This window comes from Capricornis sumatraensis, chromosome 3, assembly GCF_032405125.1.
Source record: "Capricornis sumatraensis isolate serow.1 chromosome 3, serow.2, whole genome shotgun sequence".
Taxonomy (NCBI): Eukaryota; Metazoa; Chordata; class Mammalia; order Artiodactyla; family Bovidae; genus Capricornis; species Capricornis sumatraensis.
In genome coordinates, this window is record NC_091071.1 from 120,668,364 (window position 1) to 120,688,901 (window position 20,538).

The 20,538-nt window shown below is 39.3% G+C and overlaps 1 protein-coding gene and 1 non-coding gene across 3 annotated transcripts in view; one reads left to right on the plus strand and one right to left on the minus strand.

Moving 5' to 3' along the window:
* Positions 1-20,538, plus strand: part of CNTNAP5 (contactin associated protein family member 5) — a 1,075,483-nt gene that overhangs the window by 324,521 nt on the left and 730,424 nt on the right. The window lies entirely within an intron of this gene.
* On the minus strand, positions 18,856-18,957 carry LOC138077277 (U6 spliceosomal RNA). Its single transcript, XR_011144733.1, has one exon. It is a non-coding gene; the product is annotated as a U6 spliceosomal RNA (small nuclear RNA).

A 20,538-nucleotide genomic window follows, 5' to 3' on the forward strand; every position in this document is an offset into this window, starting at 1 on the left:
TATAGTGGCTTCTCTTGTTGTGGAGCATGGGTTCTAGGGCATACAAGCTACAGTAGTTGTGGCTTCTGGGCTCTAGAACACAAGCTTAACAGTTGTGGCACACGGGCTTATTCACACTGGAGTATATGGGATTAGCAAAAGCAAGACCGAGAGCTGACTGTGGCTCAGATCATGACCTCCTTATTGCCAAATTCAGACTGAAATTGAAGAAAGCATGGAAAACCACTAGACCATTCAGATATGACTTAAATAAAATCCCTTATGATTATACAGTGGAAGTGAGAAATAGATTTAAGGGACTAGATCTGATAGAGTGCCTGATGAACTATGGAATGAGGTTCGTGACATTGTATAAGAGACAGGAATCAAGACCATCCCCATGGAAAAGAAATGCAAAAAAGCAAAATGGCTGTCTGGGAAGGCCTTACGAATAGCTGTGAAAAGAAGAGAAGCGAAAATCAAAGGAGAAAAGGAAAGATATAAGCATCTGAATGCAGAGTTCCAAAGAATAGCAAGGAGAGATAAGAAAGCCTTCCTCAGTGATCACTGAAAAGAAATAGAGGAAAACAACAGAATGGGAAAGACTAGAGATCTCTTCAAGAAAATTAGAGATACCAAGGGAATATTTCATGCAAAGATGGGCTCGATAAAGGACAGAAATGGTCTGGACCTAACAGAAGCAGAAGATATTAAGAAGAGGTGGCAAGAATACACAGAATAACTATACAAAAAAGATCTTCACAACCAAGATAATCACAATGGTGTCATCACTCACCTAGAGCCAGACATCCTGAAATGTGAAGTCAAGTGGGCCTTAGAAAGCATCACTGCAAACAAAGCTAGTGGAGGTGATGGAATTCCAGTGGAGCTATGTGAAATCCTGAAAGATGATGGTGTGAACGTGCTGCACTCAATATACCAGCAAATTTGGAAAACTCAGCAGTAGCCACAGGACTGGAAAAGGTCACTTTTCATTCCAATTTCAAAGAAAGGCAATGCCAAAGAATGCTCAAACTACCACACAATTGCACTCATCTCACACGCTAGTAAAGTAGTGCTCAAAATTCTCCAAGCCAGGCTTCAGCAGTACGTGAACCGTGAACTTCCTGATGTTCAAGCTGGTTTTAGAAAAGGCAGAGGAACCAGAGATCAAATTGCCAACATCTGCTGGATCATCGAAAAAGCAAGAGAGTTCCAGAAAAACATTTATTTCTGGTTTATTGACTACTCCACAGCCTTTGACTGTGTGGATCACAATAAACTGTGGAAAAGTCTGAAAGAGATGGGAATATCAGATCACCTGACCCACCTTGAGAAACCTATATGTGTGTGAGGAAGCAACAGTTAGAACTGGACATGGAACAACAGACTGGTTCCAAATAGGAAAAGGAGTACTTCAAGGCTGTCTATTGTCACCCTGATTATTTAATTTATTTAGCTTATATGCAGAGTACATCATGAGAAACACTGGGCTGGAAGAAGCACAAGCTGAAATCAAGACTGCCGGGAGAAATATCAGTAACCTCAGATAAGCAGATGATACCACCTTTATGGTAGAAAGTAAAGAGGAACTAAAAAGCCTCTTGACAGAAGTGAAAGAGGAAAGTGAAAAAGTTGACTTAAAGCTCAACATTCAGAAAACGAAGATCATGGCAACTGGTCCCATCACTTCATGGGAAATAGATGGGGAAACAGTGGAAACAGTGTCAGACTTTATTTTTTGGGCTCCAAAATCACTGCAGATGGTGATTGAAGCATCAAATGAAGACACTTACTCCTTGGAAGGAAAGTTATGACCAACGTAGATAGCATATTGAAAATCACAGACTACTTTGCCAACAAAGGCCTGTCTAGTCAAGGCTATGGTTTTTGCAGTTGTTATGTATGGATGTGAGAGTTGGACTGTGAAGAAAGCTAAGCACCAAAGAATTGATGCTTTTGAACTATGTTGTTGAAGAAGACTCTAGAGAGTCCCTTGGACTCAAGGAGATCCAAACAGTGTGTTCTAAAGGAGATCCATCCTGGGTGTTCTTTGGAAGGAATGATGCTAAAGCTGAAACTCCAATACTTTGGCCACCTGATGCGAAGAGTTGACTCATTGGAAAAGTCTCTGATGCTTGGAAGGATTGGGAGCAAGAGAAGAAGGGGACGACAGAGGATGAGATGGCTGGATGCATCACCAACTTGATGGACATGAGTTTGAGTGAACTCTGGGAATTGGCAATGGACAGGTAAGCCTGGCGTGCTGCAATTCATGGGGTCATGAAGAGTTGGACATGACTGAGCAACTGAACTGAACTGAACTGAACTTATATGGGATCTTGCTAGATCAAGGATCTAACATGTGTCTCCTGCACTGGCAGGCAAACTCTTTACCACTAAAGCACCAGGAAAGCCCTTGTTATCCATTTTAACTATAGGAGTGTATACATGTCAATCCCAAACTCTTTATCTCTTCCCCCAACTCCCCCTCTCTTGGAACCATAACTTTTTCTCTAAGTCTGTGAGTCTGTTTATGTTTTGTAAATAAATTCATCTATGTCATTTTTCTTTAGATTCTACCTATAAGTGATAGCATCTGATATTTCACTTTCTCTACCTGACTTACTTTATTTTACTCAGTGTGATAATCTCTAGGTTCATCCATGATGTTGCAAATGAGATTATTTAATTCTCTTTAATGAGTAATATTCCATTGTATATATGTACCACATCTTCTTGTTCCATAAACTTCAATGCTCTAGAACTTGCACTGTTTCTCCTCCCAGCTGGCCTGGCTTTCTCTTCTCCAGGAGTTTTCCTTCTGGGATTAATTCTTCTCCCTTGGGTTTGCAATGTGGTCTCAGTTGCTGTCAGATTCAGTAAATCATGTGAAAGCTCTGGTTTCCACTAAAACATCCTGTTAGCTGAGTAGAATAGAGGGTGCTATGTAATGAAGTCCAGGTCACAAGTTCATTGCCTGCATTTAATGCCCACAGGGATCAGTTAGCTTTTCTGTACGCCTAGCCACAGTCCCCAGGCTGGCCATCCACCAGATGTTTATGACTGGCCCTGAGGGATGGACAGTGCATCCATCATACACAACTACTCACTAGAAAAGCAACCAGAGTCTGATTCTTCCCCTACAAAGAGGTCAACTGGATTATCTTGACAGGAAATAAGCAGTCAACAATATCAACTATAACTGGGTGTTTATATGTTCTAGACACTATACTAAGCATTTTAGAACTTGCATAATATTCTATGACAAATGTAATCATATCCCCATTTTTTTAGATGAGGAAATGGGCTCATGGTTTTAATCTCTGGCAGCAATTAGCCTGTAAACAGCCTGGAGTACAAAATCTTAGGCTAGGATGCTACATGCTAAAAAGCATAAATTAGGGATAACAGATGATTTGCAAACTATTAGGATTGGAAGCTTAACTGTACATTCTTTTAAGCCCTATGATACCTATGGTTCTCAGTATCATCTCCTCAGTTTATAGTGGTGGTGATTGCCTCACTGATTCATTGTGATTTTAGTGAAGCATGAATCAGACTCTGTGTATATTTAAACAAACAAACAAAAACAATCGACTCTATGATATAGGGTGTATTTCAGCTACATCTAAGAGGAACAGCAATGTATCTGTTCAAGTGTCCTGGCCCTTGTGGTGTACCTTTTGATTTACCCCAGTGTACAAGGAACTAATTATGGCTTAGGAACCTGGGAGTTGCTTCATTCAGTTTTTGAGGTTTGATTCCAATGTATTTGACTAATAGGGTCTGATTTATTTTCATAAGTATAGTAACATTAATTTGTGTGTAGTTGTTAACTCTTCAAGCAAAAACTCAAGGGGAAGCTATATCTGTGCTGCTTTGATAGTCACAGATATACATTTTTGAAATTTATAGTGAATATTTGAATACTAAAAAGTGGGAGAACCTGTAGTTACAGTAAGGTCTAAAGACTAGAAAATTTAGTACTAAATTCAAATTGCTAAAATATTTCATAGCTCACTTGGTAAAGAATCCGCCTGCAACACAGGAGACCCTGGTTTGATTCCTGTGTGGGGAAGATCTGCTGGAAAAAGGATAGACTACCCACTCCAGCATTCTTGGGCTTCCCTGGTGGCTCAGCTGGTAAAGAATCTACCTGCAATGCAGGAGACCTGGGTTCAGTCCCTGGGTTTAGAAGATCCCCTGGAGAATGGAACAGCTACCCACACCAGTATTCTGTCCTGGAGAATTTCACGGACTGTATAGTCCATGGGGTTGCAAAGAGTTGGAAATGACTGAGCAACTTTCCCTTTCCCTTTATAAGTACCAAATTAGGACAACTTTCTGGAGGCATTCCCCATTAGCTTTCCTTGTTCAGTTCATCAATTTTAGTCTCACTCTAAATCAAGCCAGTCGATTAGCCAACAAGTTTTTATTGACAACTCTGTATACTGGGAATTATCCTCAGCCCTAGAAATTGAACCAGTCAGACATAAGCCCTGCCCACATAGAGACTGTGTCCTTTCTTATAATATAATTTTTTTCTTTTTTTATTAAAATGTTTTGTTGCTTTGCTATTCCTCTTGTTGTTGTTGTTCAGTCACTAAGTTGTGTCCAACTTTTCATGAGCCCATGGACTGTAGCAAGCCAGGTTCCTCTATCTTCCACTACCTCCCTGAGTTTGCTCAAATTCATGTCCATTAATTTGATGATGCTATCAAACCATCTCATACTCTGCCACTCCCTTCTCCTTTTGCATTCAATCTTCTGCAGAATCAGAGTCTTTTCCAATGAGACTACTCTTCACACCAGGTGGCCAAAATATTGTAGCTTCAGCTTCAGCATCAGTCCCTCCAAAGAATACGCAATGTTGAATTCCCTGTGGAATCTTTCATTTTATTGGAAGACCTATATAACCTTATGAATACTTTGCTTTAGAGTTAGAGTTCTTCAGGGTGCTCCAGACAATAGTAAAAAATAAAACTCATGGATTCCTACTATTTCTAATAGAAATATCTCCCTAAACTTCCTCTCCCCCAGATATTCTCTGACTCTTCTTCCTGCTTTATTTCCTTACTGATATCTTATCACTCTCTGAAATTATTTATTTATATCTTTACACATTCTGCCTATCTTTCCTGCACTGGATGTAAATTCTAGGACGGCAGAAGTTCTTGTTAATTTGGTGGTGTGTCAGCAAAATCAGAACAGAGCCTAGAAGATAGAAGGTGTTCAAACAATATTCCTTGGATGGATGAATGAATAAATAAATGAATGATTATTAGCCACGGACTCAGTAGGAGAAAATTTCACACTGGATAAGGGGTTAAATAAGATGGATTTTAGGCTCCTTTACTTAACTGTAAGATTTTGATTTTACAATTCAGCTTCCAGATTTGCCATTAATAATAGTCACTTCTAGAACCTCTAATATGTGATCAGGATGATTTGGTGGCTAGTGATCCAAGAACACTGTTTTGGTCATCTCAAAACAGAAGTTAATATTGACATTTACCTATTGTGTTGTGATATGTGTTTCAGTCTTCAAAGAATTATCTTGTGAAACATTTTTTTTTTCCTTTTGCATCTCTTAAAAACCATTTCATTAATTTAAGATTCTTTACATTTTTGCTAGGGACCATTGAATTGCTTTCCTAAAATTTTTTAAAATGAAGTTGGTTACAAACCAGAGGAATTAAGGTATTTGGAGTTTTCAATTATCTTAAGCACAAGTGATAATAGGTATAAAATTGGCTTCTCATGGCTTAAGTGTATGGCCTTTTACAGGAGGATGTTTAAAGAGTATAAAAAAGTATGGGCTGTATATACAAAGTTGTTATCAGTCACCATAATATTAAAACAAGAGCCTAAAACTTGAAGCATCAGCAAATTGGTTTGTTTTTGGAAAATATAAAAAGAAAAAAAATCCACATATTTTTTAGTAATTATCATTATGAATCTCTTCAATGTAGCTAGACAGTGGGCCAAGAGGATCAGGTACTCAATGTGTATTAATTCCTTTAAACTTCAAACTTTACTGTAGTCTTGTGTGGTAGACGTATCATCACCATTTGACAGATGCAGAAACTGAGGGCCAAAGAGATAGGGCTAATGAGGAACCAAAGCTGGATTTTGATGCAGATAATACCACATTCTTTGCATATTTCAACACTGCCTCCTGTGGTCCAGGATGATATTACACACAGTATAAATGGCAACCCACTCCAGTACTCTTGCCTGGAGAATTCCATGGACAGGGGAGCCTGATGGGCTGCTGTCCATGGGATTGCACAAAGTCAGACACAACTGAAGTGACTTAGCATGCATACATGCATTGGAGAAGGAAATGGCAACCCACTCCAGTATCCTTGCCTGAAGAATCCCAGAGACAGAGTAGCCTGGTGGGCTGTAGTCTATGGGGTTGTACAGAGTCAGACACGACTGAAGCGACTTAGCAGCAGCAGCAATATAAAGCATTAAACGTGTTAGAGCATTTTTAGCCACTAAGTTGTGTCCAACTCTTTGTAACTCCATGATCTGCAGCCCACAATATTCCTCTGCCCATGGGATTTTTCAGGCAAGAATACTGGAGTAAGTTGTCATTCCCTTCTCCAAAACATGTAAGGTGTGTATATTCTTTTACATTGTTGTTTAGTTGCTAAGTCGTGTCTGACTCTTCTTGACCCTGTGGACTGGCAGCAAGCCATTCTTCTCTGTTCTTCATTATCACCTAAATTTTGCTCAAACTCACGCCATTGAGTCAGTGACATCATACAAACATCTCATCTCTATCGCCCCTTTCTCCTGTCCCTCTCAATCTTTACCTAGTAGTTTGCCTTTGGAGATATATTCCTTGAAGCTTCTAGATGTATTACATACATGTTTATCATGGGCTTCCCTGGTGGCTCAGTGGTAAAGAATCTGCCTGCTATGTGGGAGACACAGGTTTGATTCCTGGGTCAGGAAGATTCCCCTGAAAAAGCAATGGTTACCCACCTAAGTTTTCTTCCCTGGAGAACTCCACGGACAAAGGAGCCTGGCACGTTACAGTCCATTGGGTTGCACAGAGTTGGACATGACTGAGAGACTTATCCTTTCACTTTTTTTTTCTTTCTTACATACATATCACATTTTTTTTTTTCTGGTGGTAGGATTATGAGTAATCATTATTTTATAATTTATATTTATTGTTCTAAACTTCTACAAAGAAGATAAGCAACATTTTAAATTCATATTTTAAAATATCTGATAGGCTTTTGGAGGATATCTATAAATCTCTGGAGACTGATTTCAAAAAGTGCTAACCATGCCTTTAAACTACTGCAAGAAGCAGACTATTAGCCTGATGGGTCACTGCTCTGCTTCACAATCACATATCTGAAGATAACCTATTCATTAAGTCAAATCCAACACGCCTTCCACTTTTGCTGCTCTTCTTGCAACTCAGTAGCTAATACAATGCCATATTCAAATAGTATTGAGCTACTTAATGTGCTTTTCCCAGTGTGTTGAGTTTGAAAATCACTATATAAGTTATTGCTACAATTATTTTCCACCTTCATACGCCAAAAGAGAAATCAATTCAGCCCACATCTTGACTGCAAGGCTGTTTTAAAAGATCGTTGTTCACAGCTACTCTATGCATGGATCTTTGAAATTAGACCCCACAAGGCAACATAAATTTTAAAAGAGTGAACTTTAACTGCCAGGCAGTCTCCAGGACTGTTTGAAACATGATTTGGGGAACTCCAATTCAATCTCCATTACTCAAAGGACTTCACCTTTGTTTAGGACTTAATGATCTCACCCAATAACATAGTCATCTCCAGTAGGTCACTTGGTCTTTATCTCAGTTTCTAATTGTGTAAAATGGAAACTGTCATGTCTGAAGTTCACTCAACAGGCATTTTTTGATCTTTGTTGGTTGCAATGCAATCAGAGGAACCTGTGGTTATTACAGGATCCTGAACATCAAGTTTGCAGAAATGGTCCACCCTCTGTTTCCACTTGTTACTTGCTGCAGGCATTGGTAAGTCCCTGGACCTCAGTTTCTCTATTCTTGAAGTATGCATTCTTCAGGGTTGTTGTGGATAGGAAATGCAATGTGTGTAAAGAACTTGGCACAATGGCAGTCACACAGTGAGTGCTCCATGGAAGGGAGAGGCAACTATCTAAAGATTTAAATTCAAATTGGTTCAATATTGACTCTTGTGTTTATGTTTTGTAATTGTCTTTTGTTGATAGGATAAAAATTACATACATATGTGTGTGTGTGTATGTATTCATTATTGAAAAATTGGCAAACAGAAAATGGGGCTGAGACCCATAATTCTATCACTGCCATCTACTATCATTTAAAACTACTGTTATCATTTTGGCATTTTCCTTTTCCATTTCTTTAAAATTCTATAAGTATTTTTACATATAAAGGCATACATATTTATGCAAGTTTTGTTATGCTTTCTTTAGTTACTAGTAAAACATAAATACTTAATATTGCTACTACAAATTTTGGAAAGTTTTAATTAATATTTTCATTATATAAGTTATCATACATATATATTTTATTTAGAAAGTATAGATAATAAATTAAGAAAATTATAATCATTTGCAATTTCATAGGCCAGAGATAGCTAGTACTGACATTTGAAGATAAATTCTTCTGGTCTTCTTTATATGCATACATCTATGATTTAATCTAAGGTGAGATACAGCTTTGATTCATGGGTTGGGAAGATCCCCTGAAGCAAGAAATGGCAACTCATTCCAGTACTCTTGCCTGAAAAATCCCATGGACAGAGGAGCCTGGCTGGCTACAGTCCAAGGAGTCGCAAAGAATCAAACACAACTAAGTGACTAAGCATGCATGCATTTGCGATTCTTTCAAAAGAAAGAAAGAAAAATGCTACCAAATGAACACTGACACCATGCTTCCTTATCATTTAAAAGTTTTATTTTGTATGTCTTGGAATGACCATTTTCAGTTATATAGCCAGAGGTTTTTATCATGAAATCATTCTTGTGCACAGATACAAAGAAAATTGATGCAAAATAAGATTGATATTTCTAGAATTTTTTCACATTCAGAGTTTGGCTGTCCCAACTCACCTCTGACACATCCGTGCCTCTATATCCAACACAATGTTATCTTCTGTGTTGTTGTTTTCGATGTAAACAATGTGTTTTCAATGCTGAATCATATAATATTTTAGTACCATTTAAAATACCAATTAAACTCAATATTATAGTAACAACTATGCACATAGCTCATAGAGTGACAAATGGATACCCTAGCTCTGTCCAATCTACACAGTTTTTCTGGGTCCAGCACAGCTACATGATGGCTAACCAGCAGCCATTGATGGGGAGACACACTGTGGTTTCAGGCATGCTACAAGGGGAAAAGCATATACAGTTTAGAACTCATGAAAAAGGAATGTTTTACATATTTTTCTCTTGTAATGCTTCACTTAGCTTATCGTTTAAAATTTTTCCCTTTACTTGGGAACACTTCCCAGTATCTTTAAAATTCTTCAAAGAATATCATTTTTTCAAAGTATTCAGCAAATGTAGGGCCAGAGAACCTTACTTCCTGAGGCCTTTAGAAAATTACCATTATTGTAAACAAGACTTGCAAATAGAAATATATTGAAAATTATTCCTACGAAAGCAAGGAGGGACACGAACAAATTAAATGATGAAGGTTCAAATATGTACAAAATTTGAATTTTAAAAATCTATAATTGCATATTGAATAGCTTGACTTCTGGGAAGAATGTTTTGATGCAGCTTCTAATTTTAATTAGGTAAATTCATATTCTGTATGAGAAGGGAGTGAAACTGAGAAAGCCTATGATATCACATAAATCTAAATCTGATAAAACATTCAAGAGAACCATAGAAACAGTTTATTTGACAAGTTTTGCTATGTAAACTGAAGATACTGTGAAAGAAGGCAAAAACATACATATATAAATTATTGAAACTATTTATAAATATTTTTATTAAAAAAATTGTAGGATTGAGAATATCCTTCATTTAGCAACTTTGCTCTGAATGTACCAAAACCTCAGCACCTATAGAGAATGTTCACAGTTACAAATATTATGGCCTGTTAAAGAGTCAATTGAATACGTCAACAAATATTAAAATTTTCTTTATTCTTGAAAACAATCCCTCTTATGATGTATAATAAGGTATTCAGGCTTTCCTCTAATGTAGACCATTTAGGATGTTGTCACTTGCTCTATTGTACTCAATATAACACATATTAAATGAGTATTTCTCCATCTGCAGTGTTGATCTCTTTGTTAGGATAGATTCCAAACAGTGTAATTTCTGAATCTTACCATACGAACATTTTTAAGCTAAATTTCACTGAAGTCTTTTGACTGATTTTATGTTCTCCAAATATCAGGACATAATAGTAATAAAAGTCCAATGCATAATTTAAAGAAAATGAAGTTATTTAAAGTAGGTTTTAAGAAACTAAAAAAAATTAATAAAACTTTGTAGAAAGATAATGTTAAGCTCACAATGTGAATGGTACTTGTTGAAAATTATTTAAAATAATTATACTTTTTGGTTAATCAATAATATTTTTAAATCTGGGAGACTTATGGGCTTTGCCTTGTTCTGGGGCATTTTAAGTGAGCCACAGAACTTGTCCTAAAGGAATTTTCTGGTAGTGGCTGAAAGGCAAATAGCAAATAATTATTACAAACACTTACCATTGTTAAAGTGGAGCCCCTGAGGGCAGTGGGCACAAAGACTGGGGTTAGTGATGTGTCATGCACTGGTAATTTGATAAGAAACATGAAAAAAGAGCTGAGTTTGGGAGGCTGAGCTGTTTGACAGCAGAGAATAAAAGAAAATGTCCTGAACAGAGTCCTCAGATTAGGAAAACCACGATATATCTGAGGGACAAAAAAGGTGATTGTGAAGCTGATTCTAATATCGTCAGGGATGGAAGAGAAGATGGTGTGGGACAGGGGAAGGGTGTGCATGATTAAACTGGAATAGGTCTTATTTGTCTTGCTGTGGATGCTCACTATAGTAGCTAAGACTGCCGCTAATGCTACTATTCCACATACTATATTTTCTGTAGGACAGGTAAAATGCTAATCTCCAGAAACACAGTGTCTGACAGAACCCATAAGCACAATAGTAATTAACAAGTTAAATAGTAGGATAATTTCAAACAATGAAAAGTGTTTTGAAAATAGGATAGAATTTTAAAGAATGTTTGGGGTCCTGTTAGATTTGGAAATAATCTCAATTAAGAGATCAGAGAATTCCCCTCTGAAAAGATGCTTTGTGGACTATATATACTGCTAAGAAGGTTTTAGACATCTTTAGTACTAGAGAAAAATCATTGCAGGCTGCAGGAATGACAAATGACAAGTACAAATGCCCTGGGCATGGCATGTTGTTTGAAGGACTAAAAGAAAGTCAGTGACTAAAGTCCAGGAACAAAATAAAAATGGGGATATAATATCGGGATATAGAGAAAGAGGATAAAATGCCTCTAGAACTTATAGATCTTGGGTCAGCATTTGAATCTTATGCTAAGGGCTAAGGACATGTGCTGGAATTTTCTAGAATAAAGTGTTGTGATCTTGACAGCCTATTCATTTTCCTGTAAGAGAATAAAGAACCTCACTTATACTGTGCCTCTGATGTGTATGCCATAGTTATATGTCTCAGAGTGATGTATTCCTTGACTATATTGAATTTGAAGTCTGAGCTTCTCAGAAAGCCAGAGAATTGAACATGGTCCTCAATTTCTTATTTATTTTCAGTAGTTGTGCAGATCATTCTGGATTGCCTTTTGTTGAGAAGAATGTGATTCTCTGTCGAGTTTCTATCTCAGGTGCTCATCCCTGGACAAGGTGGGGGTGGGTCTTTGACATGGGACCCATGGTAAAATGTAGAGGGAGGGTGCAGGTCTACCATGCAAGGACTCAACTTCAGCCTTGTAAACTTCAGTGAATAATAGAGGCTTTCTGACAATTTTCTTCAAGTGCATTATTATTTCAGAAATGAGTTCATTTTCCTTCTGATTGTCCCTATGTCAGTAGTTACTACCATCTTGATTTTGATTGATTTTGCCACAGCCTCTTTGGAGGAGGCAATCTTGTGCAGCAAGAAATGAGCATCCTATAGGCAATCCAAAAGTAACTACAATTTGTGGATAATCCTCTCCTAAGTACTATGCTATGTTTGTAAATTCAAAAGAGAAAAGTCTTAAAAAAACTCTATCTCTTTTTATCCCACCTTTCCACCCTATTGTTGCTGTAGTCTATTCTATTTCTGCCTTTTCTCCATGTGTGTTTTATATGGTTTTGTTCATAGCATATAGGCTAGTCTTCATTTGATCATAATGTTAGGGCACTTTTTTTTTTTTTTTTTTTTACTGCACTGTGTGGAATGTTGGATCTTTGTTCCCCTCAGTTCAGTTCAGTCGCTCAGTCATGTCCAACTCTTTGCAACCCCGTGAATCGCAGCACGCCAGGCCTCCCTGTTCATCACCAACTCCCGGAGTTCACTCAAACTCACGTCCATCAAGTCAGTGATGCCATCCAGCCATCTCATCCTCTGTCGTCCCCTTTTCCTCCTGTCCCAAATCCCTCCCAGCATCAGAGTGTTTTCCAATGAGTCAACTCTTCGCATGAGGTGGCCAAAGTACTGGAGTTTCAGCTTTAGCATCATTCCTTCCAAAGAACACCTAGGGCTGATCTCCTTTAGAATGGACTGGTTGGATTTCCTTGCAGTCCAAGGGACTCTCAGGAGCCTTCTCCGACATCACAGTTCAAAACCTGTGCCTCATGCAGTTGGAAGCTCAGAGTTCTAACCACTGGACCACTAGGGAAGTCCTGGGGCACTTTTTTTTTTTTTTTTCATTCCATTTGTCAAAATAGTGCTGTCTGGCCACAATAGAAAAATACCCTTGACATCTCAGTGGTTTAATGCCACAAAGATTTATTTCTCAAGTCAGCTCAGAAGGAATCATGTGACCATCCGCCATTTTGTATGCCATTTTGAACAAGCATTCCGTGTAGTTTCATTGGAAAAGAAAACAAAATGGAAAAGGCATGCACGTTGGTTCTTAGCTGGCCAGAAACAGCACAAAATGAATATTCTAACAGTCCACTGGACTGATCTGGTGTCATGAATGAGGATAGTGAAGGACACAGACTGTGATGAACACTGTCTCTGTCACCATCAGCCTTTCTGTCACCCCATATCTGCCACACCCACTCACCCACATACCTATAGTCTCACCTTCTCCTGACTCTCCACACACTAAAGTTATATGGAAATCAAGCAGGACCCTATGGGATTCCCAGGCATAGAGGCCTTTTTCTTCCCAATTCATGTAGGCAAGCATTCAGCCTTCAAGACCTTCCTTGAGTTCCAAAGGGCAGATTTGAACAGTTGCTAATTAAAGGAGGAGCAGCCAAGAAAACCACCTGAAGCAAAATTAAAAGGACCAGAGATGTTCATCAAGATTAGGAAACCAACCATCTGAGATGAGATGAAGAGAGTGCAGGTCTCTTGTCAGAGACCCCGCCGTTGGAAAATTGTTATAAAAACTTCATCAAATCTTCCTGAATTGGGACAGATAGTTTTTCAAAGCAGAAGCTTGGTATATCTCCCTTTGTCTGTCGAGACATTAAAGCCAACCTTTTATACTTCACTCAAAACTCTGTCCCTGAGATTTGATTCAGCACTGGTGTACAGAGAGGCCAAGCTTTCAGCAACAACATTCCTCCTGTATAAAGGTATTCCAAAATCTCATCCAGTCATTGTATCTACTTCCAAGTCCCACTGTGTGGTAGCATCTCCATAATGTCTGGATGTGGTTTCTCTTGGTATAAATATTTCAAATTGAAAAATAATGAAAGTTTCATCTCCTCTATGAAATATCCTCCTCAACCCCATACACATATACATCCAATATGCAAAGGCAAGACAGTAACAAAATAACCACAACAGGCATTGCCATTCAGAGAGGAAAAGCATAGCATGCATGCCTGCATGCTCATTGTGTCCTACTCTTTTTGATCCCACAAACTGTAGCCAGCCAGGCTCCTCTCTCCATGGAATTTTCCAGGCAAGAATAGTGGAGTGAGTTGCCATTGCCTACACCTGGGGATCTTCTCAACCCAGGGATCGAAGCCACGTGTCTTGCATCTGCTGCATTGATAGGCAGATTCTTTACCACTGGTGTCACCCAGGGAGCCCCAGGAAAGGGTAGGGGAGATGACAGATCCCACACAGTCACTGACTTGTTGCCACTCTGCAATCCTGTTTAGCAAATGCTCCAGATCCTCTTACCCTGGAGGGTAGGGGCTTGATTTGCTCCCTGAAGGCACCTCCTTTATGGTCTTCAGGACACTTGGACTCCTCTCTGGAAGGTTCTTCTTTTACTATGGTCTTCCCTAACATCAGAGGAAATGAACATCAGGGGAAATAACCATGTGGGGGTCTACCCAGCTTGCTTATCTCACCTCCAGTTCACAGAAACTTGGGGCTAAAAGGACTGTTTTCAGGAACAAATATTAAAAAGGTATGATATTTTTGCTCCAAATCCATGATATATTTATGTTTACATATTTATCAGTTCAGTTCAGTTACTCAGTCGTGTCCAACTCTTTGCGACCCCATGGACAGCAGCGAGCCAGGCCTCCCTGTCCATCACCAACTCCCAGAGTTTACCCAAACTCATATTCATTGAGTTGGTGAGGCCATCCAACCATCTCATCCTCTGTCATCCCCTTCTCCTCCCTCCTTCAAATCTTCCCAGCATCAGGTCTTTTCAAATGAGTCAGTTCTTCCCATCAGGTGGCCAAAGTATTGGAGTTTCAGCATCAGTTTTTCCAATGAATATTCAGGACTGATTTCCTTTAGGATGGACTGGTTGGATCTTCTTGCTGTCCATGGACTCTCAAGAATCTTCTCCAACACCACAGTTCAAAAGCATCAATTCTTCAGGCTCAGCTTTCTTTATAGTCCAACTCTCAAATGCACACATGACTTCTGGAAAAACAATAGCCTTGACTAGATGGATATTTGTTGGAAAACTAATGTCTCTGCTTTTTAATATGCTGTCTAGGTTTTTCATAACTGTTCTTCCAAGGATCAAGTGTCTTTTAATTTCATGACTTCAGTCTCCATCTGCATTGATATTACATATGTATATTTGCCTCAAAAACTGGAGGATTTCTTACCAATATATTTCCACTTGGTTCTGTGTGCTAGTAACCATACCATTTAAAGTTTTTTCCAAAATATTTATCTTCTGTCTCATCAGTCTTATTCTCCAGCCTTTTCTCTTGCAACTCCATAGCAAATACCTATTTGGAAAAAATACATTAAAATGGTACATCTTTAATCTGATCTTTGCTTTGGGTTGCATTATCTAACTCAGAACTTACCAGACCTTGGTTGCTCAAAGTCTTTTGTGTTTCTAGGAGCTCAGAGTTTTGTTTTGTTTTGTTTTGTTTTGTTTTCCCAATGCTGAAGACCTCAAATTTCTCTAAGCTATCAAATCCTTGTGTTTCTGCATGTCAACTGGCGTATCCTTTGCTGAGCTCAACTCTTTCTTCTAAAGTTCAAAAAACATAGCCAATACACACTTCTCACATTCTGATTTCCAGCTTCTTCCCTTAAGTTCACTGTGGTTGCCCTCCAAGTTAATGATATCACTAAATGTTTCATGGTGGCCAAAAATAGATTCCCCTCTTTCCTACTTCCAATATCAGACTCTACCCCATCCCAGCAAAGAACCACTAAACCTGGCCAGTTCAGTTCAGTTCATTTCGGTCACTCAGTCGTGTCCGACTCTTTGCGATCCCATGAATCGCAGCACGCCAGGCCACCCTGTCCATCACTAACTCCCAGAGTTCCCTCAAACTCACGTCCATTGAGTCAGTGATGCCATCCAGCCATGTCATCCTCTGTCGTCTCCTCCTACTCCTGCCTCAATCCCTCCCAGCATCAGAGTCTTTTCCAATGAGTCAACTCTTCACATGAGGTGGCCAAAGTACTGGAGTTTCAGCTTTAGCATCATTTCCTCCAAAGAAATCCCAGGGCTGATCTCCTTCAGAATGGACTGGTTGGATCTCCTTGCAGTTCATGGGACTTTCAAGAGTCTTCTCCAACACCACAGTTCAAAAGCATCAATTCTTTGGCGCTCAGCTTTCTTTACAGTCCAACTCTCACATCCATATATGACCACTGGAAAAACCATAGCCTTGACTAGACTGACCTTTGTTGGCAAAGTAATGTCTCTGCTTTTCAATATGCTATCTAGGTTGGTCATGACTTTTCTTCCAAGGAGTAAATGTCTTTTAATATCATGGCTGCAATCACCATCCTCAGTGATTTTGAAGCCCCCCAAAATAAAAAGTCTGACACTGTTTCCACTGTTTCCCCATCTATTTCCCATGAAGTGATGGGACCAGATGTCATGATCTTCATTTTCTGAATGTTGAGCTTTAAGCCAACTTTTTCACTCTCCTCTTTCACTTTCATCAAGAGGCATTTTAGTTCCTCTTCACTTTCTGCCCTAAGTGTGGTGTCATCTGCATATCTGAGGTTATTGATATTTTTCCCAGAAATCTTGATTCCACCTTGTGCTTCTTCATGCACAGCGTTTCTCATGATGTACCGTGCATAGAAGTTAAATAATCAGGGTGACAATATACAGCCTTGACGTACTCCTTTTCCTATTTGGAACCAGCCTGTTGTTCCATGTCCAGTTCTAACTGTTGCTTCCTGACCTGCATACAGATTTCTCAAGAGTCTGGTCAGGAGGTCTGGTATTCCCATCTCTTTCAGAATTTTCCACAGTTTCTTGTGATCCACACAGTCAAAGGCTTTGGCATAGTCAATAAAGGAGAAATTATGTTTTTCTGGAACTCTCTTGCTTTTTCCATGATCCAGCAGATGTTGGCAATTTGATCTCTGGTTCCTCTGCCTTTTCTAAAACCAGCTTGAACATCTGGAAGTTCACGGTTCATGTATTGCTGAAGCCTGGCTTGGAGAATTTTAATCTTTACTTTACTAGCATGTGAGATGAGTGCAACGATGTGGTAGTTTGAGCATTCCTTGGCATTGCCTTTCTTTGGGATTGGAATGAAACTGACCTTTTCCAGTCCTGTGGCCACTGCTGAGTTTTCCAAACTTGCTGGCATATTGAGTGCAGCACTTTCACAGCATCATCTTTCAGGATTTGAAATAGCTCAACTGGAATTCCATCACCTACACTAGCTTTGTTTGCAGTGATGCTTTCTAAGGCCCACTTGACTTCACATTTCAGGATGTCTGGCGCTAGATGTGTGATCACACTATCATGATTATCTTGGCCATGAAGATCTTTTTTGTACAGTTCTGTGTATACTTGCTGTCTCTTCTTAATATCTTCTGCTTCTGTTAGGTCCAGACCATTTCTGTCCTTTATTGAGTCCTTCTTTGCGTGAAATTTTCACTTGGTATCTCTAATTATCTTGAAGAGATCTCTAGTCTTTCCCATTCTGTTGTTTTCCTCTATTTCTTTGCATGGATTGCTGAGGAAGGCTCTCTTATCTCTCCTTGCTATTCTTTGGAACTCTGCATTCAGATGCTTATATCTTTCCTTTTCTCCTTTGCTTTTCACTTCTCTTCTTTTCACAGCTATTTGTAAGGCCTCCCTAGACAGCCATTTTGCTTTTTTGCATTTCTTTTCCATGGGGATGGTCCTGATCTCTGTTTCCTTTACAATGTCACGAACCTCCACCCATAGTTCATCAGGCACTCTATCTATCAGATCTAGTCCCTTAAATCTATTTCTCACTTCCACTGTATAATCATAAGGGATTTGATTTATGTCATACCTGAATGGTCTAGTGGTTTTCCCTACTTTTGTCAATTTCAGTCTGAATTTGGCAATAAGGAGTTCATATCTGAGTGACAGTCAGCTGTGACTGTGTTTGTACAGAGCTGTCTGTATATATTGTTGACTGTATCGAGCTTCTCCATCTTTGGCTGCATAGAATATAATCAATCTGATTTCGGTGTTGACTATCTAGTGATGTCCATATGTAGAGTCTTCTCTTGTGTTGTTGGAAGAGGGTGTTTGCTATGACCAGTGCATTTTCTTGGTAAAACTGTATTAGTCTTTGCCCTGCTTCATTCTGTATTCCAAGGCCAAATTTGCCTGTTACTCCAGGTGTTTCTTGACTTCCTACTTTTGCATTCCAGTCCCCTATATTGAAAAGGACATCTTTTTTGGATGTTAGCTCTAAAATGTCTTGTAGGTCTTCATAGAACCATTCAACTTCAGCTTCTTCAGCATTACTGGTTGGGGCATAGACTTGGATTACTGTGATATTGAATGGTTTGCCTTGGAAACGAACAGAGATCATTCTGTCATTTTTGAGATTGTATCCAAGTACTGCATTTTGGACTCTTTTGTTGACCATGATGGCTACTTCATTTCTTCTGAGGGATTCCTGCCCGCAGTAGTAGATATAATGGTCATCTGAGTTAAATTCACCCATTCCAGTCCATTTTAGTTCACTGACTCCTAGAATGTCAGCGTCACTCTTGTCATCTCTTGTTTGACCACTTCCAATTTGCCTTGATCTATGGACCTGACATTCCAGGTTCCTATGCAATATTGTTCTTTTCAGTATCGGACCTTGCTTCTATTACCAGTCACACCCACAACTGGATATTGTTTTTGCTTTGGCTCTATCCCTTCATTTTTTCTGGAGTTATTTCTCCACTGATCTCCAGTAGCATATTTGGCACCTACCGACCTGGGGAGTTCCTCTTTCAGTATCCTATCATATTGCCTTTTCATACTGTTCATGGGGCTCTCAAGGCAAGAATACTGAAGTGGTTTGCCATTCCCTTCTCCAACACAGGGTCATGCTAATCTTCTCTGTATCATTCCAATTTTAGTATGTGTGCTGCCAAAGTGAGCACAAACCTGGCCGAAAACATACAGTTATTACTTAACCTTCTTCCTCATTATTTCTTTTTTTGTTTCTTTTTGTACAAGCTCTCCACTTCATCTAAGTAATTACTAATACTAACTGTTCACAAAAGACATGCTTGTGAAATCTCAATGTAAAATCAGCCTTGTGTGAGTACTAAGTCCTTCAGTCCTGTTCAGCTCTTTGAGACCCTATGGAGTATAGCCTGCCAGGCCTCCTCTGTCCATGCAATTCTCCAGACAAGAATACTGGAGTAGGTTGCCATGCCCTCCTCCAGGGGATCTTCCCAACCCAGGGATTGAACTCACATCTCCTATGTCTTCTGAAGGTGGGTTCTTTACCACTAGCACCAACTGGGAAGTCCACAACCTTGTGTTTCTCACATTATATATAGTTGGGTGTGGATGGTGCAGATTCCCCTCATCCCCTTCCAGCTTTGCCACCTGGATGAATGGCCTCCCCGGTGGCTCAGACAGTAAAGAATCCTCCCGCAATGTGAGAGACCAGGGTTTGACCCTTTGGAAGAAATGGCAAGGAGAAAGAAATGGCAATCTACTCCAGTATTCTTTCCTAGAGAATTCCATGGACAAAGGAGCCTGGAGGGTCCTAGTTCATGGGGTCACAAAAAGTCAAATGTGACTGAGCAACTAACACTCTATCTTGGTCCATGAATGAAACACATCACTTCCAGATAGGTCTGTTTATTGGAACTAGTTTAATAGCCCAAGTTTAAATTCAAGGGTGTCTGGGTAATTTAGGGGAATACATTAGCCTGTTGTAGCCACGCATTCAGGGAAACAAACTCACTCAGAAGGACAATGCAGATAGTGGAGTGCAGTTTATTACACTGGTGGGCCCAAGGCAGAGTCTCCTCTTAGCCAAGGACCTTGACCAGTTTTTGTGAAAACCTTATATACCCTAAGTGTACTTGCTCAAACCCACCTCCCCAAATTCCTTGAAACTAGTCTGGACAAAGGAAGAGAAAGATACAATCAAAGTTAACCCATCATTCATATGCCTTAAGCCTAGGTAGTTAACAGTGGACAATTATCAATAGGCCTGTGGTCATACCCCACTAAGCACAATAGAATTTATGATTCTATTTGGTTACACAGATAATTAGGGTATTCTTTTAGGCAATGGAGAATCTAGGTATGGGCCCTGGGGCTCTTCCATCTGGGGGGCCTGGTTTTCCAGTTGGTATGTTGTTTCCATAGATACCGGGCTTATAGCTCAAAGTCCAGTCAGGGCCAAGATGCAGTCCTGCTTTCAAAATGGAGCTTGTTATGTCTGTTTCCTCCCTCAAGCTCTCTGTGCCACATTATTTGCAAATCAGTTTACCCTTTCAAAACTGCTTTCACATCCATGATTAAATGTTAATTTCAACTTTCTCTGAGAAGTGAGGCATCAAAGTCATAATTCATTCTGGCTTTATGACTGAGAAATATTGAACAATAATTAATATCAAGGCTGCAAAGAACAAAGAGCTGGGGGTCTTAGGAAATGCAATTTGGGAAACACAGAGTCAGGTAAAACAAAAAAAAATAATATTTCAGAAAAGAGAAAAGAG